This window comes from Macaca thibetana, chromosome 8, assembly GCF_024542745.1.
Source record: "Macaca thibetana thibetana isolate TM-01 chromosome 8, ASM2454274v1, whole genome shotgun sequence".
Taxonomy (NCBI): domain Eukaryota; kingdom Metazoa; phylum Chordata; class Mammalia; order Primates; family Cercopithecidae; genus Macaca; species Macaca thibetana.
In genome coordinates this window covers 76,180,221-76,206,749 of record NC_065585.1, presented here as the reverse complement: position 1 = coordinate 76,206,749, position 26,529 = coordinate 76,180,221, and the positions used below count along the sequence as shown (strand labels likewise).

At 37.4% G+C, this 26,529-nt stretch overlaps 1 protein-coding gene and 1 pseudogene across 4 annotated transcripts in view; both read left to right on the top strand.

Moving 5' to 3' along the window:
• Positions 1-26,529, top strand: part of C8H8orf34 (chromosome 8 C8orf34 homolog) — a 480,177-nt gene that overhangs the window by 149,302 nt on the left and 304,346 nt on the right. The gene's annotated exons all lie outside the window — the stretch shown is intronic.
• On the top strand, positions 10,197-11,025 carry LOC126960578 (ret finger protein-like 4A; annotated as a pseudogene).

Genomic DNA, 26,529 nt, shown 5'->3' with positions numbered 1-26,529 from the left:
CTAAATATATGTTTTTCTTAACTTTTATAAAATATTGAATTTTTTAACCATCATTTTCTAATTCAGTTATAATTTCATTGAAATCATTTTTTCATGGCCTTTTACATTACTTTGTGAACTCTGAGAAAGGTAATAAGAATCACTAATTCTGTTTAAAATAAAGAAATAAAATGAAACAGGTTAACTTTTTTTAAGTTTTTTTTTTTTTTTTTTTTTAAGTTGTGGGAACTCTTACCAATTCCTTAGTCATTAACCTTTTTCTTTCTCTTATATGACTACTGTATTGGCTTTCTGTTGCTGCTGTGACACCTTAAAACAACACAAATTTATTATCTTACAGCTCTGTAGTTTCAAAGTTGAACATGAGTTTCCCTGAGCTAAACAAAGTCAAGGTGCAATCAGGGCTGCTTTCTTTCCATTACAGGGGAAATCTGTTTCTTTATCTTTTCCAGCTTCTAGGGCTGCTTGTATTCCTCTAGTATGTGGCCCCCTTGTTATGCCTTCAAAACCAGCAACATCTTTCTGTCTCTAACTTCAGCCAGGAACAACTCTCCCTATTTATGGAATCATGTTAGCTTGAGGCCACCTGGCTAATGCAGATAATCTCTCTATCTCAAGATCTTTAATCTTAATCATGCAAAGTCCCTTTGCATATTTATGCACATGTAATTATGTAACTAATTACATATAGAAATGTAAATATTCATTCATTTGTAATGGAACATATTCACAGGTTTCGGGTATTAGGACATGAACATCTCTGGGAAGTCATCATTCTGCCCACACAGCCACTATCCAAGTTCAAATGGTAGTACCTTTTATATCTGTATGTGGTTCTTCAAGCTCCCATGATTCCAATTCATCCTTCAAAATGCCACATAGTAGACATGATTGGTACCTGCCCAGTTTCCCTCCACTAGGGCGGTGTGACCTATCCTTCAGTTGCTGAGTGTTGGGTGTTTATGCGCTTCTTTTCTTGTCTTCTCCTGGTTGCCTCATTCTTTTATAGGTTTCACTTGAGAGAACTCAAGAACTCACTTCTCAGCATCTCATTCTAGGGAAAACTACCTAAGACATGCCACAAGAAGATTCTTCCTAAAGCAAAATCTTGTTGAAATTTTTTTATTGACTCTCTGGTATCTACCAAATTAAACAAAAATTCCTTTTTTAGCTGTTTTTCTTTTATTTATTTTATTTTTAATGGAGACAGGATCTTGCTTTGTCACCCAGGCTGGTGTGCAGTGCTGTGATCATAGCTCACTACAATCTTGATCTCCTGGGCTCAAATGACCCTCCCACCTCAGCCTCTTGAGTAGCTGGGACTATGAACATGTGCCACCATGCACAGCTGATTTGTTAATTTTTTTAGAGAAAGGGTCTTCCTATGTTGCTCAGGCTAGTCTCGAACTCCTGGCCTTAAACAATCCTTTCTTCTCAGCCTCCCAAGGAGCAGGGATTTTGTGCGTGACCCACCATGCCAGACTCAAGTCCAAATTTCTAAGACTAGAATTAACAGTCTCCATGTCGTGGCTCTCATCTATCTCCTATGATTGATTTCCTTCTTTTTTCTATCCAAACTGTATTGTACTCAACAAGAAATAGGGTAAAGTAGCCAGCAGACAGTACTTCTAGGTCATACTTTTGTTTATTTTCACATTTTTGTTCATGTCATTCCCTTTTCTTTCTCTGACTGTGATCCCTCCTTCAAGTTCCAGCCTCCCTAGTCAGCCCTGCAGAAAGTGAGCTCACCTGCCAGGATCCTTTAGCAAGCACAGTGACTGCATCACAAATGACACAGTTTGTGTTCACTGCTTGAAGAAGTAGCCTAGTATTCTGAAAAAATCCACAGAAAGGCTGGATTGAATCTTGGCATCTGCCATTTACTAACTACATGGCCTTCAGGAAGTTACTTCCGGATGCTGAAATTTAGCTACCTTCTCTGTAAATTGCAGATGGTTTTAGTGACTATTAAAACTAACATTAATTTATTATGGAAAGTAATTGAAACTAAAATATCCACAATATAAAATATTTCTGAGAAGTATATGGGAAAACATTTCAAAGGGAAGAGAACGGAGGATCACTATAACCTCCTGCTGAAAAAGATGCTGTATAATGTAGGCATTGATACCCTCAAAATATCATTACACTTCTATGCATCAAAGGACCCAACACTCACAAATTATACATCTGATAAGAAGTTAATATCCAGAATATATAAATAACTCCTATAACTCAACAACAAAAACTAATTACTCAATTAAAAAATGGGCAAAGGGTTTGAATAGACATTTCTCCAAAGATGATGTACAAATGATCAACAGGTATCTGAAAAGATGCTCCATATCACTAATCACCAGAGGGGAAAAAAAATGCGATGAGATACCCTCTGAGACCCATTAGGATGGCCACTATCAGAAAATAAACAACAAACAAAATGAAAAAATAGCAAGTGTTGGTGAGGATATGGAGAGAGTGGGACTGTGTGCACTGTTGGTGGGAATGTAAAATGGTGCAGCCATAACAGAAAATAGTATAGCAGTTCCTTAAAAAGTTAAAAATAAAAATACCATCTGTTATGGTTTGAATGTTTGTATCTTTCCAAAATTCATATTGATATGTAATCCCCATTGCAAAAGTATTAAGAAGCAGGGTCTTTAGGAGGTGGTTAGGCCATGAGGGATCCACCCTCATAAATGAGATTAGTGTCCTTATGAAACGGCTTGAGGAAGCCTGTTTGGTTCTTCTGCTTCGTCTCCGCCATGTGAGCATGCAGCAAGATGGCTCAACTCAGAGATAAACGGCATGCTCTCACCTTCAGATTCAGACACTGAATCTGCTAGCACCTTGATCTGGACTTCCCAGTTTCCAAAATTGTAAAAAATAAATTTATGTTATTATACATTAACCTAGTTCAAGTTATTTTGTTACAGCAGCAGGAATGAACTAAGATACCATATTATGAAGCAATCCCACTTCTAAGTATATATCCAAAGGAATTAAAAGTAAGATCTATAGGAAATAATTGGACACCCATGTTCATAGCAGCATTATTCACAATGGCCAAGAGGTGAAAGCAACCAAGTGTTCACTGACAGATGAATGGATAAACAAAATGCAGTATATATATACAATGGAATAGTGTTCAGCCTTCAGAAAGAAGGAAATAGTGTCCCATGCTACAACATGGCTGAACCTCGAGGACCTTATGCTAATTGAAATAAGCCAGTCATAAAAAGACAAATTGGTGCCTGCCCAATTTCCCTCCACTAGGGCGGTGTGACCTATCCTTCAGCTGCTATGACTGTTGGGTGTTTATGTGCTTATTTCCTTGTCTTCTCCTGGTTCCCTCATTCTTTTATAGGTTTCACTTGAGAGAACTCCTCAATAAATCACTTTCTCAGCATCTCATTCTAGGGAAAACTACCTAAGACATGCCACAAGAAGATTCTTCCTAAAGCAAAATCTTGTTGAAATTTTTTTCTTGACTCTCTGGTATCTACCAGATGATCATCTGCATGATTCTACTTATATGAAGTATTTAGAGTAATCCAAATTACAGAAACAGTGTAACGGTGGTTGTCATGAGCTGAGGGGAGGGGGAAATGGGAAGTTATTGTTTAAGGAGTGTAGAGTTTCATTTTGCAAGATGAAAGATGTCTGCCCAACATTGGTTTGCACAGAGATTGGCTGCACAACGTAAATAAACTTAACATAGTTGAACTATACACTAAAAATGGTTAAGATGGTGAATTTTATGTTATGATTTTTCCATAACTAAAAAATATAGTCTTTTAGGCTGGGCACAGTGGCTCACGCCTGTAATCCCAGCACTTTGGGAGGCCAGGGAGGTGGATCACTTGAGGTCAGGTGTTTGAGAGCAGCTTGGCCAACATGGTGAAACCCTGTGTCTACTAAAAATACAAAAAATTTTCGGGCATGGTGGCAGGCATTTGTAATCCCAGCTACTTGGGAGGCTGAGGCAGGAGAACCCCTTGAACGTGGGAGGCGGAAGTTGCAGTGAGCGGAGATCACACCACTGCACTCCAGCCTGGGTGACAGAGTGAGACTCCATATCAAAAAAATATATATATATATACACACACATATATATGTGTGTGTGTGTGTGTGTGTATATATGTGTGTGTGTATATATATGTGTGTGTGTATATATATTTGTGTGCATCTATATATATATGTGCGTGTGTATATATATTCTTTATAACATCAGTACATTCATAGGCACTCTTAGAATAATGTCTACTGACCTAAGCAGATGTCATAAAGCAAAAGTAAACTTTAGTTAGAACAATTCCACTGGAGGTCTCAATAGTGAAGTACAGGACAGTCCTCCCTGATGCTGATGTTCTGGCTTTAGACTGGGGTATATTTTAGAGTATTTAGTGCCATAGGCAGTCTGTATATCTTTTGGGCAACTCATCAGAAATACTGCTGTCTTTAGCTCTTATTACATGTTGAGTGGTAGTGAGTCTGTTTCTAGCCCTTGAAACTTTAAATAGACGTGTAACAATAATTATATATATATACACACACACACAATAATAACAATGTACTATTTAGTGCATACTAAATTCTAGACCTTGGGCTAAGCATTTTATATAGATTATGCCATTTTATCTTAATAAACATAGTTAACATTTATTGAGAACTTACTATGCCAGATAGCGTTCTACATTATTTGCTTGCATTATCTTATTTAGTATTTACTAATATCTTGGGAAATCGGGACTATTATCCACATTTGACAGGTGAGGAAATTGGGATGCAGAGGTTAATAAACTTAGCAGAAGTCACATAAAAAGAAAATAGGAGTGGAGCACAAAGCACAGCCAATTAGCTCCAGAGTCCATGGCTCTTAACAATTATATCATATTTATGAGACAGGTGCTATTATCCACCATTTAATAGATGGAATAACAGAAGCACTTGGAATTTTATAAGCTCCTCTTTGTCACGTAGTAAGTGGAGGAGCTAGAACTGAAACCCAGACAGTTTAACAGTCCAGAGTCTACACTCTCAATCTCTGCAATTGGTTATGTCATTACATTTCCTGTCTTTGTGCCTAGTGTAGGGTAATTATTCAATTAATAATTGCTATGTTTATTACTAGAAACTTTTTGTCCACAGTGGATACTGTTGTATAGCCCATGCTAAGCTTTTGTTAAATAATTACTGGGTAAATAACTAGCCAGAAATTACTAAAAATTTGTTTATCTGTTTATGTTGTTCTGCCTTTTGTGGCCTTTTGCTGGTTTTCCTACCACAAGACATTTCTTTGTTATTCTATTACCTTAAGAGCTCTGTTTTTATTGTTTTTATTAAGTAGTTAAGAGAGTTAAGACAGAGAGTGTCTTAAAAAGAAGATATTTTTCTCTTAAGAAAGAGACTTAAGATAGTATAATGTGCATGCTCACAAAAATTGCTTTACCATGAAAGATAAATATATATGACACCATGTAATAGACTCAATAGGCAGTTCATGAAGACTGTAGTTATCAAGCATGTAGTGTGACAGCTAAGTGCTTTGAGGACACATTCTCACTTATACTCACAATAACCCCATGAGAAAGCTCTCATGATCTCCATTTTATACGTAAGAAAATAGAAGCCCAGAGAGTTTGGTGAGTTGAGCAAATTTAAGAGTGATGTAATATAATGCACAATTCAAATTTGAGCATCAATTTACCTTCAAAACTTATTTACTTAATTGCTATGCAACCTTGCCTTTCTAAAACGTTAAGAAGCTCAAGGAGGGCCTATTTTAAGTTGCTTCACACTGGCTCTATGTGTACCATTGACATCAGCCATAGACAGTGTGCCATGGGCTGTCAGGCCGCTTGACGCTTGCCTCACTAAGTACACCCTATGGAAGGGGCAAAATCTTAACTTCTTCCAAGTAAGGATGTCTTTTCACCAGATAGCTTTGTTTTGCTATTTACTTTCTATTTCTGTTTATTTCTCCCCAGGCAGACAAATCTGAGTTTTATTGCTTTTTTTGGTCAGTAATTGGAGAATGTTCTAGCAGAGCATACTGTAATTGCTGTGATCCTGTTGTCTTGTTTCTGTGTTCCAGAATCTCTTGCCTACTCACGTGTGACCTACATGTGCATTATATATTTTGGGCAGTAGGAAAATATCTGTAGAACTGCTTTATATCCTATGTTGGTCATATGTTTGATGTTTATCAGGTAAAAGTTCAAATACTAACAAAGATAGCCATGTAAACTTCGCTCAGAGTTCTCTCAGCATGGTTGTGGTCCATGTTTGTCTCTCAAAAATAAAACATGGAAAGTGACAACCCAAGAAAAATATTTGCAGTTTATATCACAGACAGAACTTAATAATTCTAATTGTAGGGAGCTTCTAAAAGCAGAGAATAAAAGACCTAAATTCCACTACAAATGAGCCATATAAGGAGATTGTTTGTAGAAAAAATCCTTCTTAACTATATAAAAAGATGCTCAACTTTGCTCAAAACACGAGAAATGCAAATTATGCATTACTGCTTACCTGTCAGATTAACAGAAATCCCCATTTGTCAGATACTCTGTTGATGAGGCACTGGAAACAGACAATTTCACACATTGCTGGTGGGAATCCAAAATGCTGCAAACACTATGCAGGGAAATTTTACAATATCTAGTACATTATATGTGCAATTATTCTTTGACGAAATTATCCCATTTCTATGAATCTATTCTGAAGACACACTGGCAAAAATACAAAAAGACCTATATGTGTGACTGTACCTTGTCATACTATTTTAATAACAAAAGAGTAGAAAAAATGAAATGTCCATTAAAATAAAAATACTGGATAATTACAGTATATCCACACAAGAGAGGACTATACAGCTATACAAATGAAATAATATCTCTATGTATTAAGGAATGACCCCTGGGATAATATATTGCTAAATGAATAAAGGAAGGGACAGAAATGTGTTTTTAGTATGCTACCATTCATCTAAGTAAGTGTAATGAAAATATAGATGCATATTTGATTCTATTTTTTGGGCGGTGGGGGCAGAAATGGAGTTTCACTCTTGTTGCCCAGGCTGGAGTGCAATGGTGCGATCTTGGATCACCGCAACTTCTACCTCCCGGGTTCAAGCGATTCTCCTGCCTCAGCCTCCCAAGTAGCTGGAATTACAGGCATGCACCACCACCCCCAGCTAATTTTGTATTTTTAGTAGAGATGGGGTTTCTCCATGTTGGTCAGGCTGGTCTCGACCTCCCAACCTCAGCTGATCCACTCAGCCTCCCAAAGTGCTGGGATTACAGGCATGAGCCACCACGCCCAGCCCAAGTTTGCTTCTATGAAAACCCAAACAACAATAGCAAAACCTGCCCTACTGTAAAATACACACACCCACATGCATGTGCACACACATCAAATTGTTTTTAAAAGTTGCCTATGGCAGAAGAGATGGTATGGGGGTAGAAATAAAGAAAGGTAAAGAGAGTAAGATAGGGATAGAAGCTTGCCTCTTAGAATTTTGAATATTTGACTTTGGAACAATTTAAATATTCTATACAATTTAAAAACAAAGTTAAATCTTAAAACAGTAATTTCTTATTATCCAAAACAAACTGAAACAAATGAGCACAACTGCATTTCAATTTTTTGCATAAACACGCTGAGATGAATTACTCTAAGCCATTATCAACAGTGATTTGATTGTCTCTAGTGGAAGGTACTCTAAGGACAGGCAGAACAGCACCACAGTCTTAAAGTGTTTTTAGTAATCGTGTTGTTAATGATAGTGCTGATATAATTATAATGAAACTGTTGTGTGTGCTTTGCATGATATACAGAAGAAGTACTTATGTTGGTATCTTTAAGAACTAGAATTTTTGGCATAGGGGAAAGGAAATATATATATGTAAGGTCAATAAATTTAAGTAAAAATATTATAATCCTGATTTCAAATCAGAAATATCATGAAGAACTCAGTATTTTTTTCTTTTAAAAAATAAAATGCACATTCTATTGGCAGTGAGCACAACTAGAGGCCAGATACTGTTTTCTAAATAGCATTTTCTTTTAAAAGGAACCAAGTCTCCTTGGAGAAATGGCTGAATTTGGGACTGTACTAAGAAAGTACAAGTTGAGTCTGGAATATCTTTTTTAACAAATAACTTCGGGGGGTACATGTGCAGGTTTGTTATATGAGTGTATTGTGTGACACTGAGGTTTGGGGTATGAAAGATCCCATCAACCAGGTAGTGAACATAGTATCCAATGAGTAGTTTTTCAGCACTTGCCCCTCTTTTTCTCTCCCCACTCTAATAGTCCCCAGTGTCTATTGTTCCCATCTTTATGGCCATGTGTGCCTAATGCTTAGCTCCCACTTATAAGTGAGAACATGTGGTATTTGCTTATCTGTTCCTGAATTAATTGGCTTAGGATAATGGCCTCCAGCTGCATCCATGTTGTTGCAAAGGACAGGATTTTGTTCTGTTTTATGGCTGCATAGTTGGAATGTTTTTTAGTGCCAGAAAGCAAAGATACATTCAAATAATGATGGGACTTGTCAAAAGGATACAGGAACCAGATTATCAGGGCTTCCCCTGGCAAAATCTGGGAAAATTCAAGCATAAAAAAATGATGATGATAATGTGTTATAGCCCATTAAATAAAATAATAATCCATATGTCCATACTGATATATATACATCCATACATTAGGTGAAGGAGGATGCATAGTATACTACCAATGAATAAATTTAGAAGGAATGATGGAATTAGAAAGCCACAAATTGGCAACTGTCATAGTAATTGATGTAGTCGGATGTCAGCAAAGGATGTTAAAATTTGTACGTAAAATTTTGATGAATTCCAAGATATTCCCCAGAATATACTTATTAATTAACAAAAGGAGCCACTTTTCACTGGAGAAACCTGGATGATATCACCTGAACCAGGTGATCAAGGTTAATACCTTCAGTGAGAGGAAAAACAACATCACGTGCCTTTTGATATGAAAAGAATGAAAAGAATACTGATATAGGATGTTTGTTTCATCCAAATCTCGTGTTGAAATGTAATTCCCAATGTTGGAGTTGGGGCCTAGTGGGAGGTGATTGGATTGGGGGCAGATCCCTCATGAATGGTTTAGCACCACCCCCTTGGTGATGTTAGTTCTTGTTCAGTTAGTACATATGAGATCTGGTTGTTGAAAAGTGTGTGTGACCTCCCTTCTCACTCTCTTGCTCCGGCTCTGGCCATGTGAAATGGTGGCTCTGCATAGCCTAGAGCCATGAGTCCTGAAGCCTTCACCAGGAGCAAATGCCAGCATCGTGGTTCCTGTGCAGCCTGTAGAACCATGAGTCAAACCTCTTCTTAAAATAAATTACCTAGACTCAGGTATACCTTTATAGTAACAAAAATGGCCTAACATAAATATATCACTTCTGTGTTATTCTTTCTAAAGTGCATAACTTGAATATAATCATAAGCAAACACTGGAAAACACCAGTTGAGGGGCCTTCTAAAAAATAACTGGCCCATACTTTTCAAAAACATGAAGGTCATAAATCAAGGAAAGACTGAAAACTGTTTCAGGTTAAAAGAGATTTTATTTTTAAATGACAATTGAATGGCATGTGGGATCCAGGATATTCTTTTACCATGAACAACAGTATTTCAGATAATTGGGGATATTTAAACAAGGTTGGTGCATTGGTATTATATTATCATACTTTGACCATATAAGAAAATGTCCTATACTCTAAAGTGTTTAGGGACAAGGGAGCATCATATCTGCAACTTACTTTTCAGTGGTTCTGAGGAAATTTTATATGTAAAGAAGAGAACACTCACCCCACACATCCACCCTCACACCCACCCCCTCCTCAACATGCACACAGATGAGAGAGAAAAAAATGGTAAGGCAAAGTGTCAACCAAAATGGTAACGCAAAATACGAACCAACAATGTTGACATTATCACATTAACCATTAACATTCGGGCAAACCAGGGGAAGGGTATACAGAGTTGTTGTTGTTGTTGTTGTTGTTTTGCAACTTTTCTCTATTTTTTTGCAACTTTTCTCTAAGTCTGAATTATATAAAAAAAAATTTTTAAATAGATATTTCTCGATCTGAGCTGTCTGCAGAAGCCACTGCAGACAGGGAGGCATAGGGAGAAGCTTGGGAAGAAGAGACATTTGCCATGGCTGAACACTTTAAAGAAATAATTAGATGTCCTGCCTGTCCAAATGGTCTTGAAGAACCTGTGCAACTTAAATATGGATACGTCTGCTGCCTCCAGTGCATCAGTTCACTGCAGAAGGAGCCCCATGGGGAAGGTTTACTGTGCCCCTTCTGCTCTGTGGTCTCTCAGAAGACTGACATCAAGCCCAAGTTCAAGCTGAGGGTGCTGGTTTCCATGATCAAGGAACTAGAGCTCAAGCTGAAATCAATTCTAAAAATGAACCCAAGGATGAAGAAGTTTCAAGTAGATATGACCTTGGATGTGGACACAGCCAACAAACTTCTCACCATTTCTGAAGACCAGAGGAGTGTCCATGTGGGAATTTCAGCCGGAATAGGAAGGAGTAAAGCTGAAAGGTTCACCTCTGCACTGTGTGTCCTGGGTGCCCCTTCCTTTACTTCCAGCCACTATTACTGGGAGGTAGATGTGGGCATTTGTAAGGAATCTGTGAATCGACAGGGGGACATTGTACTTTCTTCAGAATGAGGCTTCTGGACTGTAGGTTCCAGAAAATGAAAGGTCTTTGCTGCTAGCACCATGCCTTTGCCTATTCTCTAGGTGAGTCCCCAGCTGCACAGAGTGGGAATTTTCCTGGATATAGGTATGAGGTTCATTTATTTTTATGTTAGTGATGGGTGTCATATCCACACACACAAAATTTCTTTTAGCCACTGCGTCCATTTTTTGCTCATAAACGTGAAACTCAAGATGGAGCTTTGTGAGTATCTGTCCTGTGATCAATCCAGACAATGCCAGTCCCCCAATTTATTCTGGGGAAAGTAAATAAATATTTGAATATAATCATCCATAGGAAGTTTCTGTATGCCCACAGCCAGAGCTAAGAATTTTCTGTTAGATACACATAGGTACAAACGGATAGAAGGTAAAGATCAATTTTGTTGTCATGTTGCTTTCTTCAATAAGTAAATATTTTGAAATTTCAAAAAAGAAGATATTTCTTAGTTTATCCACTTATTACCAACTCCCTCTGTGTGTGTGTCTACATTTTCGTCTTTAAGGCTTTTTTTTTTTTTTTTTTTTTTTTTTTTTACGGAGTCTCACTCTGTCCCCAGGCTACAGTGCAGTGGCATGACCTCAGCTCACTGCAACCTCCGCCTCCCAGGTTAAAGCGATTCTCCTGCCTCAGCCTCCTGAGTAGCTGGGATAACAGGTGTACGCCACCACGCCCGGCTAATTTTTTAATTTTTGGTAAAGATGGGGTTTCACCATTTCACATTTCCCTTAGAATAATGGTTGATTCCAGGTCTGGAGCAAGGAATATACAAAAAGTGCCTGAAATAACTGTTTCAGAATAAATAGCTGAAATAGCTATATCAGAAGGCAAGAACACTACCAAAGATCACTAAGATTGTATCAAAAGAGCTCGCGGCTAGCATAAATAATCTTCCACTGGGAAGAGTTGAGAAGATTTAAAGATGAGTAAGGATAATAACCTCAATATAGTGAGTTATGGCAAATATTTTAAAATCCACATGTTCATAAAAAAAAAAGCCTTCATTAATCACTTTTGGGGGATGTTAGGGGACCAAAGTTCTTATTTTAAAAAATTAGTAAAAGTAGAGGGAAAAAATCAAACATTTGATCTGCTTTTTCTATACAAGTTACACTTAAAGGTAGCCAAATATTTGAGGACAGGAAATTTCTCTTTACAGAAGTATTCCAGTATATAAATGAATGTAGAATTATGAAATTAGACAATTACCATTTGGCAATGGTTAGTATGTTAATGGATCTAAGCAATAATTATCAATGCTGCCAGCATCACTGGAGTGGGACATTATGTGCCTCCAGATGAAGTGATAGCCATTCTCTCTCAAGTAGTATTGGCAAAAACAAAAACAACAGAAAACTTTAATCCAGATCTAACTACCAGTTTATGGGAATTACAAAGAGCAGAGGAACATTTCAAACCACATCACAGGAATGTGAGAGGAAGAATACAGACTGTGGAAAACTTACAAGATAAAAAGCTCAAAAGGCCCAGTTTCCTGAACAACAAAAAGCATAAGAGAAAAATGGAAGCAGAGGAACAGAAGCTATAGATTAAGAGAAATGTAATAATTAAGAGAAATGTTTAAGAGTGTCCATCAGTTGCAATGTATGGAGTCTTGCTTAGCCTGACTTGTCCAAAGATAATTTTCCTAGATAAACAGGGATATTGGAAAACTAATTAGATATTTGTTTATATTAGAGTATTATTGTTATCTATGGTAATACCACAAAAAATGTACTTTTTAAATAAGTACATACCAGAATATTTACAAATGATATGATGAATGAGATTTGCTTTGACATAATCTGGGCAGGGAAGGGGGAACGTGGAAGGAATGTGCTGTGTGGGATGGGGGTCACATATAAAAATGAAGTGAATTTACCCTTGGGTTGACAATTGATGAAAATGTGTGTGGGTACAAAGGCATTCATTTATCTTTCCACTGTTGTATTAGTATGAACATTTTCATAATAAAGAGTAAAAAGTTTTAGATCATGGGTAGGATGCAGAAGATAGGAAAGAAGGGGAGAAAAGAGAATATTGGGCACCTGTTGGGAAGCATATGAGGTGCTTTTTTGATGTGCTATTGAATTTAGTTCTCAAAACGGTCCAGTGGAGTAGTTTTGCTCTTTTTTTTTTCCAAATAAGAAAACTGAGGCTAAAGTCACTCAGTGATTTGCTCAAGATCTCAAAACTAGTAGTTGATAGATGTGGAATAAATATTCACCTCCTGGGTTCTGATCCTTCATCTGTGTCACTCCAAATAGTGTTAGACCCAGTTAGATCTGCATTTAATTCATTACTCTACCATAAAAGGGAAAATGAACTTCAGTGTTAATTTAACGGCTTTATTGAAATATAATTCACGTATCATAAAATACATCCTTTTAAAGTAAATGATTTAGTAGTTTTTAGGATATTCACAGAGTTGTGCAATCATCACCACAACCTAAATTTAGAACAATTTCATCATCCCCAAAAGAAACTTTATATCCATTGCAGTTACTCTCCCTCTCCAGTCCCTCCAACTCCTCAGCCCTAGACAACCGCTAATCTATTTTCTGTTTCTATAAATTTTTCTATTCTGGAAATTCCACATCAATGCAATGATATAGTATGTGATTTTTTGTGACTGTTTTCTGTTACTTAGCATAATGTTTTCAAGGTTCATCTATGTTGTAGTGTGTATCAGTACTTCATTTCTTTTTATTGATGAATAATATTCCATTGTATGGGTATGCCACATTTTCTTATTCATCAGTTGATGGATCTTTGAGTTGTTTCTACTTTTCAGCCATTATAAATAATGTTTCTATGAATATCTGTGTACAGGTTTTTGTATGGACATGTCGTTTCATTTCTTTGAGGTATATACAGAGGATAGGAAATGCTAGGTAATATAGTAACTCTGTATTTAAAATTTTGAGGAACTGCCAAATTGATTTTCTTTTTTTTTTTCTTTTGAGACAGACTCTTGCTCTGTCACCCAGGCTGGAGTGCAATGGCACGATCTTGGCTCACTGTAACCTCCACCTCCTGGGTTCAAGCGATTCTTCTGCCTCAGCCTCCCGAGTAGCTGGCATTACAGACATGTGCCACCATGCCTGGCTAATTTTGTGTTTTTGTGTTGTTTTTTTTTTTTTTTTTTTTTTTTTTTTTTTTTGAGACAGAGTCTAGCTCTGTCACCGAGGCTGGAGTGGAGTGGTGTGATCTCGGCTCACTGCAACCTCCGCCTTCTGCATTCAAGTGATTCTCATGTCTCAGCCTCCAAAGTAGTTGGGATTACAGGTGCCCGCCACCATGCCCAGCTAATTTTTGTGTTTTAGTAGAGATGGTGTTTCACCATGTTGGCCAGGCTGGTCTCAAACTCCTGACCTCAGGTGATCCACCCGCCTCAGCCTCCCAAAGTGCTGGGATTACAGGCATAAGCCACCATGCTCGGCCTAATTTTTATATTTTTAGTAGAGAGGGGGTTTCACCATATTGGTTAGGCTAGTCTCGAACTCTTGACCTTAGGTGATCTGTCTGCCTTGGCCTCCCAAAGTGCACGATGAGCCACCATGCCTAGCCCCAAATCGATTTTCACAGGGGCTGTGCCACTTTACATTCCCACCAGCAAGTATTGAGGGTTCCAATTTCTTCACATCTTGGCCATCACTTGTTATGGTTTGTCTTTGAAATTATAGCCATCTTCATGAGAGTGAGGTGGTATTTCATTGTAGTTTTTATTTTCATTTTTAAATGACTAATTATGTTGATAATGTATTATTGAATATAAGATTGTTATTACTTGAATTTTGTATCATTCTTTCATTCACTCAAGGAATGCCAGTAACTGGTGGGTTTGGGGGTGAGAAGTTGAACAAATTCTCTTCTGATTGCTTTCATTTTCTCACTGAAATAATGAGCAACATGACTGGCTGAGAATCATGCAAGGGAGAGGTATTGAAGTTAACTGAGGAATAAAAATATCTGAACCAAAACTGAAAAACTGAACTAGTTGGAATTAAATTAATCTACTGAATTTTTTTTTTTACTTTCAAATGTTGTTATGACTATATCATGCATCAAAATATATAAAGAATAACATAATGAACACCTAGGTAACTACCATGTGGCTAAAAAATCTCATCAGTGAAACCAACATTTATTGGATGGTAGCCAACTCCATCTCTATTCTGAATTTTAACTGTATCCCCTTGGAGTTTTTTCTTTCTTTCTTTCTTTTTTTTTTTGTGATTTTGTTATGTTGCTACACATACACACACTCACACACACGTGCATGCACACACACACTCAGGTACAAAATTAGAAGATGACTTTCTCAGCAATATGGCATTTATATTATGTACATTTTATTATTAGATAATGCAAAATTTCTCTCTAAAGAGATTGTATAAATGTATACTCCCACCAACAGTTTGTAATTTTTTTAACTCCTGGTCCTAGCCAAGAGTGTCTGTTATCCAACATTTTAATGAAAATTGCTTCTCATAGATTTAACTAGTAATTTTATTTATTTACTTATTTATTTACTTAATTATTTATTTATTTATTTTTGAGATAGAGTCTCACTCTGTCGCCCAGGCTGGAGTGCAGTGGCGCGATCTCGGCTCACTGCAAGCTCCGCCTCCCGGGTTCGCGCCATTTTCCTGCCTCAGCCTCCGGAGTAGCTGAGACTACAGGCACCCGCCACTACGCCCGGGAAATTGTTTCTATGTTTTAGTAGAGACGGGGTTTCACGGTGTTAGCTAGGAGTAATTTTATAATTTTTTTCTGAGATGGGTCCTCACTATATTACCCAGGTTGGACTTGAACTCCTGAGTTTAAGCAATCATTCTGCCTCAGTCTCCTGAGTAGCTGGGACTACAGTCACGTGCCACTGCATCTGGCTATGCAGTTTTGTAAATTTTAACAACAAAGGTAAATGCCTGATTATTTATTTGCCCATTTTTATTGCTCATTTTTTTTCTTTGGGTTTGTGTGAGTTTGTTATATATCCTGGATGCCAGCCTTTGTTAGTATACATGTCTCAATTATTTCCTAATTTGGAGGATTGTCGTCACTTTCTAAATAGTGCCTTCTATGAATATAAATGTTTAACATTAACTTGTGGTATTGATGCTTTGTTTTAAAAATCCTTTCCTACTTGGAGTCATAAAAATACTCTTTTTTCTTTTCTTCTAGAAGTTTTGTTTTTCACATTTTGGTCTTTAATCTACCACATCTCTTTTTTAATACGGTGAGAAGTTGGAATATATTTTGCCTCACATGGATAAATTTTCTAGAGCCATTTTTGAAGTTTATCGTTTGTCCATTGATATGCATGCTTTTGCTGCCAGTTACATTGTTTCTGAGGCCTCTGTGTTCTTCCATTGGCCTATTTGCTTATTTCTGTTATTGTACTGAGTTTGGTGTTACATTGTGTTTTAGATTGTTATGGGAGGATTGACATCTTCACCTTTCTGAGTCATCCTATCTATGAACGTAGCATAATTCCATTTAATTAAATTTTACAAGATTTTACAATAAAGTCCTGCAAATTTTTATTGAATTGATTCCTTGGCATCTTGTATTTCTGGCTATTATTATAAATTCGCTATCTGTTTTATAAGTTACATTTATTGGCAAATAGGAATAAAAATGATTTTTGTAATTTTATTTTAAATCCAGTAAACTTGCTGAACGCTTTGATTTATTACTTGTCTCTGAATTCTCTTAATTTTTCTATATTAAAAAAGACAAGGTTTTTTAAAAATTTATTTCCATTAGATGATGAGACTGACATGAGATAATCAGATTAAACACTACCAATTAGAAAATGGGAGGTTCATACAAACCACTGGCTCATAGAAATTCTGAAATCTTGCTGGGCAAATGTCATCATATCTTTTTACCCAGGAGTGTGGGAGTATTTCTTAATTGCACCCAGAGAGTGGGAACTGGATTCCCTGAGTCTCCATTTATTGTTCTCCACAGCTCTTGGCTTTACCCTCTGGAAGTTTATTTCCTTTTTGTTAACCTCTTTGGCCACTTCTAAGAGGGCATTGGAAAAGATGCCTTTGAGCAACTTCCTCAGCTTACTTCCTTACTGTAGAAAACTGGGGGCCCAGAGGGCTTTTTATATCTGAAATCGTTTCAGCCCCTTTAACTCCAGCCTGATGCTTTTGTCAATCAAGTTGTCCCAGATAATTTATGGATTTCCTATATATAGTTTGATTCATCTCCTCTTCTTATGTGAAAAACTATATCCACAATTATTTTTAAGACAAGCCTATTTTTCTAGATTTAATTACTGGTAATTTAGGTGTTGTGAAACACCTTGAATAGTCACCATTTCAGTATTTTTCAGAGGTCTTAATAAAGAGTCTTATAGTTACATCCTTGATTTCTTCTTTACCCTAAGGCCTTATCTTTCTGGCAAGGCCGTGAATTTAATATTTTCACAAAGATATATATTAATTTTAAAGTATTTGTCTGGAAAGACCAGAGATAAGAAACTCAGCCAGACTTAATGTTTTTTTCTGAGTTTTGCTTGCAAATTGGCCAGTTATTTTCTAAGTTCTTCTATTTCTTGAAGAAACTTATCATACGTACCTAAAATCAAGTGGATAATATTTGCAGTACTTTTCCCTCTTGCCCAATTTTGAACATTTATTAGGTTCACTTTCTATCTTCCAAGTTATCATAGATGATAGTTTTACCAAACACTTTAATGGCACATAACACTGGTCTCCATTTTTCCAAACTTTCATAATAGTTTTCTTACATTTTTATAGCCTCCACCTACAACTATATCCCAAAATCAATGGCATATATTTTGGGCTTTTATTAGTCAACACTCTACTTCTACGATGAATTTCTACCTCAGTAAGCCATAGCTACATATGAATTTACTCCAAAACTCAGTGGCTGAATACAATAAATATTTCTCCTACTTTTCTGGGGTTTGGCTGATTTAGGCTGGTTCTTGGCTTGATGGGCTCAACAGGTCTCAGTTGGGCTCTCTCATGTGTCTAGAGGTTGGCTGGCTCTCGGCTGATATAATCTGGGCTTGTCCAGAGTGACTTCAGTCTGTTCCAAATGTTTTGCATCTGCCTTTTGAGACTGGCGGATAAGCATAGGTGTGTCTTTCTCAAGGGGATGACAGAAATGCAAGAGAGCAAATCGAAAAATGCAAGGCATCTGGAAGCCATGGAGACAAAAATTCAGACTTGCAGACAATTTGAATGGTGAATAAGACAGGGTTTTATTGGGTGAAAAGGGAAGAAAAGGGGGAGACAGGGACTCTCGCTAGGCCAGAGTCCCTGCTAGAGTGCTTCCTGCCTCTCAGTTCGAATTGCAGTTTCCACACAGGAAGAGCAGGGGCCAGGCTCCTCCCTGCTGCACATGTTGTGGACTTCTGTGTCTCCACCCTAGTGCTCAGGCCAGTTGCAGTTTTTCTGGGGACGCCCCCTCCCACCTAGCTGTCTCATTCCCCCCCTAAATAAATACATCTAACTACTGTTAAAATAAGGATAAGGACAAAGATCAATCTTAACTGCTTCCTGCTGACAGGGGGCGCTGTTTTGGGGGAAATGGCAGTCAGAGCTCCCTCAGAGGCCTATCTAAGGGTTCCAGCAGAAAGGCTCTGGTTACATGACTGCTTGGAGTTTGATGGCCTGAAGGCAAGAACAGACAAACTGGGTTATTAGAAAGCAGTATCAAAGCAAAACAAGGGGAGCTAAGGACAGCTCAAAAATCCCAAGGCCTTTTAACAGTGTGCGCAGGGAGAGGGAGGCCAAAAGTCCTACTGACAAAAAAAACTTTACCCTTTTGTTGGCATGTTGGGCTTCTGGGTTCCCTTCCCCTGAGCTCAATCCTAAGCCAACCAATTTAAGACTTGGGAAATTAAGTTTTCCCAGTTTGGAGGATGCACTGAGGTGAGTGTCTCATGGTACAGAGACACAAATACCTGTTTGTGAAGAGAGAACCAAGGAGGAGAAAGAATAAAGAAGGCATTTTTTTAGAGGAGTCCCAGGGATTTGGGATGCATTTGAAAGGGGGTACAGACTGAAGATGAATGGCTAACCCATCCAGTAAGAGGGGAGCAGGCATCCCTGGTTGCCTTCTCTTCCTAGCAGATACCTGGGGTATAAGTGAGGGAGAAAAGGAAGAGCATTCTCTTTCCCTCTTTTGTCCTTGTACCCACATACATCCTATCTCCCCTGCTGTCGGTAGCCTTGAATTTCCTAGGACTCATTTATGCCATGGATACTAATGTGGCCTTTATCCATGGAACAGGAAGCGTGGGCTTGGCTTACTTGGCAGGAATTAGCCATGATCACTTGTGCTGTGCCTTTTAACATCTGTCGTTGTCTGCCTTTGGATCCCTTAAATCCAGTTTTTTTCCTTAGGGCTTTGACCCAAAGCTTGGCATTGAGTATGGGACAAAATGTGCCTTGGGGGGTTGCATGCACTCCCTATCATAAGTCAAATAGGTGAAACTGCAGAACTGAGTCCTCCTCCCACCAGGGAGAGGAAAGGATGTCTTATGATAGACCCAGAAAACTGGTGGCTATAGTTATGCTTGCAGGATTTGGGTGCATGGTGCTTAGCTTTGGTTAGCTTCCTTGGTCTTACTTTCCCAAAAGGAAACCTCTGCATGATGGGCATCCTATTTATTCCCATCACCTGGCAGGATTTGCAGGATAATTACTCAGAACTAGAATATTAACCCAGGTTTTTACATTAGCTATCCTTCTTGTTCTTTCGCAGCTGCTGCCAGAGATTGCTGGTTGGTTCACAGGGATAAGCAGGGTTAGTCTAAGATGTAGGCAAAAACTGAAAAACAACTAGTGAGTTTAGAATTTAATGACAAATGTATGATAAGTTTTAAAACATGATTTCTGTCTCTCCTGTCCTCATTTATGTTGAGAAAAAAATCATAATAGGACTGAGTTGTTTGCAAAATAGACTTTAATCTTATACTTAGCCTGATTATTTGCATAAAGTGCATCAAGAATAATTATTTCTACACAGGCTGTTTGGATTGGCTTTGAGGGAACTGTGTTCCCCCAAAGAATCTCAGATAAGGCCTTTAAAGCCCATCCAAGCCATGGGTTGAGTATTCTCCAATACGTGTAAGTTGTGTAATCCTCGTCTCTTAAGGTCTGAAGATAAACTTTAGGATCTCCTGGGCCTATTAGAAAGTGACATTCTTTACTGACCACATGTCAGGAACCCTGTACAGGGACTGCATAGATGAGGGTGTGAGGCCAGTCTCCCCACTGGGCTTATACTGGGTCTGCAAGTTTAGATTGACTCTTTAAAGGGAAGCATACTCTTCCAGTCAAAGCCTTGGTAAAATAACCACTTTCTCCAATTGTGTCCTGTTGCAAAAGAAAAATGGGTTCTTATGGCACTGATGCAAACAACTATATTGCTGTTATAAATAAATTTTTGGGTGTTACCGAAGAAATAGCACTTGAACATAAATTTAATTTTCTCAGCAAGGCAATTTTTACTTCTATGGAATGGTGCGCCTCATGGATGGAGCAATGGCGAGAGCACACCCGAACAAGGGAGGAGAAGGGGTTCTTATTCCTCATGCAAGTAATCCCTACTGCTGTGTCATTCCCTGTTGACTAGGGTTGGACCGCACAGTCTAAGGTAATTTCTATTGGCTATTTTAAACAGAGCAGGGGTACTAGTTGGAGTGGGGGCAGTGAGCAGTTTGGCAGGAAGGATGGTTGCAGAATAGGTGACTCAGGATGAGTCAGGATGGAGCAGGTGACCAGCGGTGACTCAGGTCAAAGCAGATGACCAGGGAAACAGATGTGAACTACTGATTACAACTGGCAGGAAAGTTGTTTACTGAAACTAGAGGCAAGGGGCGAAGAGAACCGGGAAGTTAAACTTTAAAATTGAGAACAGAAAATAAGAGGGCTGAACATACTGACATGCTTTGAAGAGTAACTTGGGGTTCACTACATTTAACAATGCCATAAGTTAAGAATACTCGTGGATAGTTTCCAAATTTTAGAGGAACCAGGCAGAGAGAAACAAACATGCTCCAAATTTTGTTCATAAGAGTATAACTTACTCAATTATTAAAGGCTGTAAATAGTTCAAAATAAGTTTCCTTGACTCTGAAAGACAAAATAAGGATCAGCAACATTCCAAGCAAAAGTCAAAAAGGTTGCTTCAGCTATCTGATTTCAGTCCATTTAATTAACTCTGGTTTTTCTTGATATTTGTGAACACTTGAGCTCTTTATAAAGTGTTTTCTTCTTTATTCAAATGTCACATTCTTCAAAGTTATCAGAAGCCTGTATTTGGGAGCACCTGTTAAATTTCTATAGCTTATTACCAACCATCTTTTGAAAAGGATTAAAACAAGACAGTGATTGTGAATAGCAAAATGTTCAGGGTAGTAACAGTTGGAAACACAATTGACAAAGAAGTTTGGTTATCTTTGTGGTTTGCCATAACTTAACAACCTTAGTTATGATTTATTGCATATATTTAAACATTAGAATTTTAGAAATCCCATACAATTTTGGAACGTACATTAGCGTTATTCACAAAAATACAACCTAAAGAAGACTGAACATCATTTTGGCAATCCTGTGTACCTAAACATGTTAAATAATCCTGTTTACTTTTCTTTCTGGATGATTCAGGGGCCCTTTGAACCATTCAAAAAGCCAGGTGTCAGGGAAAACAATTTTGAAAATGAAGTTTGATTTGGGGAAGGCTGTCAAATATGTTTGAGATTTAAAACACCTGATATTATGAAATAGAATTCCACATTATCATAAATTATTTATTTTGCCAAAATGATGAATCAGAAATTTTAAATAAGTAAAAACCTTTTTAACCTTCTATAACTAAATATAACATATTTAGTCAATATGTTCACACAGACAACCTCTTCTGCAAGATTAATTTTCAGAATTCTTCCACCACTTGTTTGAACTTTTAGCTTTTCCTATCTAATTTAAAGCAGTCCTTTAACCCTAGGCAAAAATTTACATTTCCATGCTTTCTTATAACCTTTTACTAAAAAAGTCCACCAACAACAAATTTGACTGTTCTTACACACCTTGTATGTAAATATATTTCCAGTAGTCTCAATTACATGTTATAATTGTAACTCCTAGCAATTTTTAGCTTTAAGGTAAAATTTGGTAAGTTGCTTTAATTGTGTGCCAAGTGCAGCCAAGGTTTGACTCCAGTGTAATTAAGGGTGTGATTAGTTCCATTTGTCCCCAGGCCTTACCAATTGTGAAGCCAGCACATCAAATAGTTTCAAAACCAAAAAAGCAGTTTGTAACCTCAAAACATTTAGCAAACTTTGCATCTGACCTGCATATTTTAGTTCACCTACATTACATTTTAATGATCCCTGCATTTTACCAATAATCTTTAAGGCTGTTTTTATTTCTGAAAGATTAAAGTCACATGAACTGAAAGGTACTGCAGCTTTTAGCTCCCCTTGAAAAACTACTTGATCCAAGCGCTTGTCTTTCTTTAGGCCAAATTAATTAGGAGGTCTTATTACAGGCATCATACACAGTACAGACACAGACAGGAGGAAGAAAACCTAGTTACTGGGTGGCATCCTTGAAGAGACAGGGCTAGGAGTACATGCAGATGTCAAACCAGAAAGGAACTTATTCTCTAAGGTAGGATTGCTAAACAAAGCCTTGCCACTGGAGTTACAAGCCATGCCCTCAGGATGTAAAACAAGACAGAGGCTTGATTTCAAATCAAAACTTTGCAGAGAATATAAACAGTGATATTTCTGAGGTCTGGCCTAGTAAAAACATCTTCTAAAAGGAATAAAAAATAAAAGTTAACTGCTGATGATGTAGAGAAGGAGAAGAAAAACAAACAAACAGAAAAAACAGCTTAAATATGCCTGGGAACCTCTTATTCTTATGCAAGTGGTTCCTCCACCAGGAGAAATGCTTAATTACTGTCCAATAAAGCTGAACCCCTTGGCCTGGGAAGGGGAACACTGTTACATCACATGGCTGGGAACCAGCAAGTTGACTGTATGGGACCTTTGGGTCATGTGATCCCAGCCCCAGCAGGGAGCAGGGAGTGACAGGGAGTTGCTGCTTGCTGGTCTGTCCCAAAAAAGGAAGGAAAAGGCCATGAAAAGGCCTGGGAGTGATGGGGGTTGGGGGTATGGTTTCCACTACCCTCAGAAGTCTGAGGATGAATAGGCTTAGAAGCAACAGGAAGAAATTTTGAGTACCCATTTTATTCACCATTTCTCAAGCCCCATGTTGGGCGTCAAAAATGTTGCAGGACTTTTCCTTAGTTCAGGTAAAGATGGGGTTCTTTGTCCCACGGCCATGAAAATTCAGGCTTCCAGACAATTTGATTGGTGAGTAAGACAGGGTTTTATTGGGTGAAAAAGGAATAAAAGGTGGAAACAGGGACTCTTGCTAGGCCAGAGTCCCTGCTAGAGTGCTTCCCACCTCACAGTTCAGATCCCAGGTTCTACACAGGATGAGGAGTGGCTGGGCTCCTCCCTGCTGCAAATGTTGTGAACCTCTGTGTCTCCACCCCAGTGCTCAGGCTGGTTGGGGTTTTTCTGAGGACCCCCTCCCACCTGACTGTCTCAGATGCAGGAAGGTGAAGAATCAGGATCATTAAGTCTATTATTCTACCACCCACTAATGGCATTATCATGCAAGGCAAAGGCTCCAGGCAACCAGGGATCTGTCAATGTGCACAGGACAGCTGCTTGCATCAGCTCCCTCTCATTTTCAGTCTGGACTTGGATTTCCCTTCTGATGATTTCTCCTCTTTTCCCACAAGTCCTTTTCTCCTAAGCTTTGCATTCAAATGATGTTTTGTTCCATTTCAGCTAGAAGTATTAAATATTTTGAAGATTGAGTGTTTTCAGAATATCTAGCCCATAATATGAGAAGAAATATCAGTGCAAAAATTATTAAAATTATTTATTAAGATAGCATATAATTTGCTTTTCTAGCCTATAGGACGTGGCTATCTGGCTTTTGTAACTGGGCTTTTGTAGTCTGTAAAATTTTTTTCAATAATGGGTCTTATTTTCATTCAACAGTGTAACAGTTATCCAAATAGTTGGAGTTGGGGTATTTGTGGACCAGGCAGAAACACAATAAGAGAAATAAAAGAAAATAGAAGTTCATTGAGGAGGGGAGTGTAATTTTATAGTAGGAGATAATTTTAAGGAAGAGATTATGGGAATCAGCAAACAAAATGAACAGAGGGGAATGGAACAGATATGAGTTAGAATGAGAAAGTTGGCATTGAAACAATTGAATAGTGTATACATGTTCAATATACTAAGTGCACATGATAAAAAGTAGTTTAATTATTTTAATTAGCTAGATTATTGTAATCATTTCATGCTATATATGTACATTAAAAAATCACATTGTACACCTTAAATATATACAGTTTTTGTCAGTGATATGATTTTCAAAAAGTAGTTTAATTATTTGGGAAGCCTTTCTAAACAATGTAGGAATAGGACCTGAGTTCTGAGATTTGACCTCACTTATTTGGGTTTCTTTTTGTCTTTTTCCTGTAATGCCTACAGCCCTCCCCTTTTTCCTTCTTTCTCCAGCTACTCTATGTAAATTACATGCTATGAGATATAGAAGATAATTTCTCATCTTCACCACTTAAGTGTGGGTAGATACAAATCAGTAAGATTGGCCTGTGTTTCATAAACTTTCCAACGTTAACCATCTTAAAGCAGTGTAAACCCAAATGATCTTATGTCCTTGTACTCCATTCATAATTGATATTGTGAAAAGTATATGCAAACAAAGTTGAAACTTAGTAACAAATCTTGAGAGCCACAATTATCTCATTAATATGTTCTGAGTAAAATAAAAGCAATTTTCTCATTTTACATTGTTCATATTACAGTTTTAACATGTTGACTAGTAAGACACAAATGGTTCCAGGTTTTTCACTGAATGTAATGTAAAATTTTAGAGAAGAATATATGCTGTTAAGTAAATATCATTAAAGATTAAAAATTCTTTGAATACTCTTTTCAACTGCTGATGTGATGTACTGGCCTTCAGCCAGTACACACAAATTGTGCTATGTATGAATCAGTTCACAGTAATTATTACAAAGAATAAGAGCTAGTGGGAAAAGAGCTAACAGCCTGCTTACATTACCATCTTTAATCCCTAACTTGAATTCAATGTGTATATTATTTTAAGGATGTTTATTATCTATTCCAAACATCTAATGTGTTTGTGTAACAGAATTGTGCTCCAAAACTTCCTTTTTTGAAATAGCAGGATCAAAATAATTTATCCAAACCTTAAGAGTTTATAAGAAATATTTCATTAAAAAAATGACCATCTTGTAGACATTCTTCTGATATGGCTTAAGAAGTACATTAATCAGTGTTGTCTGGGAATCATTTACATGATTTTAGTTAGATGTAGAGATACTTCGTAGTTCACTGCATATGCCCTGTTTTTCATTCTTGAGGATTTTAAAATTCATTCAAAATAGTTTATTTTCATGAAATCAGAATTACGCTATTTATTATGAGGAGAGCAAAGGAGTTTAAGACATGATCTCAGCCTTCCATAAACATCCAGTTTTATTAACAAGAGGAAATAGAGTCAGATAACTTGGAGTAAAATCAAGTGTGCTGAGAACCAGTGGTCATAGTAGTTGAACTCTTGGATTAACCACTGAAAGCAGACTTCTTGGAGAGAGAGCCTAGGACAAGGTAACTACTTCCTGGATAGGTGAGCTTCTTGCTGATAAGCCATACTGCAGAAATTTGTAAGCTTTGAAAGAATTTTTGACTGGGAATGCTATTTATTTATTTATTTATTTATTTATTTGAGATGGAGTCTTGTTCTGTCACCCAGGCTGGAGTGCAGTGGTGTGATCTTGGCTCATTGCAACCTCCTCCTCCCAGGTTCAAGTGATACTCTTGCGTCAGCCTCCTGAGTAGCTGAGATTATAGGCATGTGCCAACACACCCAGCTAATTTTTTTTATTTTTAGTAGAGATGGGATTTCACAGTGTTGGTCAGTCTGGTCTCAAACTCCTGACCTCAAGTGATCCACCTGCCTGGGCCTTCCAAAGTGCTAGGATTACAGGTGTGTAATCTACCTATAATCCACGTCCTGTCTGCTTTTCTTATTAAAGTTATGCTGACTTGCTTAAGAACCTCAAAACCTAGGGACCTCTATACTTGAAAGGGCAAAGGAACATGTATTTTTACATTACTAAAGAATAATAAGGATTTTAAAAGTTTATCTCTGAAATTTTAAATGTTTTTTACCCATGTATTTAAAATATTTTCAAATAATTTTTAAGTCATTTGCATTTTAAAATTACTTTTGCCATGGATTTTCTGTGTTATATGAAGTGTTTAGAACTGCTCTCTTCACTAAAACCCTTTCATAAAGATCTATGGAAGGATGTTTACTTAGCTTAGGCAAATATAAATAATATAACCAAAACTCTACTACTTTGATCTACTATGTTTAAAAAGGCTATATTCAATTTTTTTCAGATATATATAAATTTTTAAAAGGAGAAAGTGCTCTTTGCTAACAATTTTTCATCAGCACCAGAATCGGAGGAATATAAAGAGCTTTGTGAATTTAGAAAAATAAAAATAGTAGAGCCCCATTTTTCACCTGTAAAAGATTCACTTCCTAACTCCTCTGACTCTTGTTTGCAGCTCTTGTTATTGCTTTGCTTGTCAGCTATTTCTTACTAAATTTCTATGCCAGGTGGAGTTAA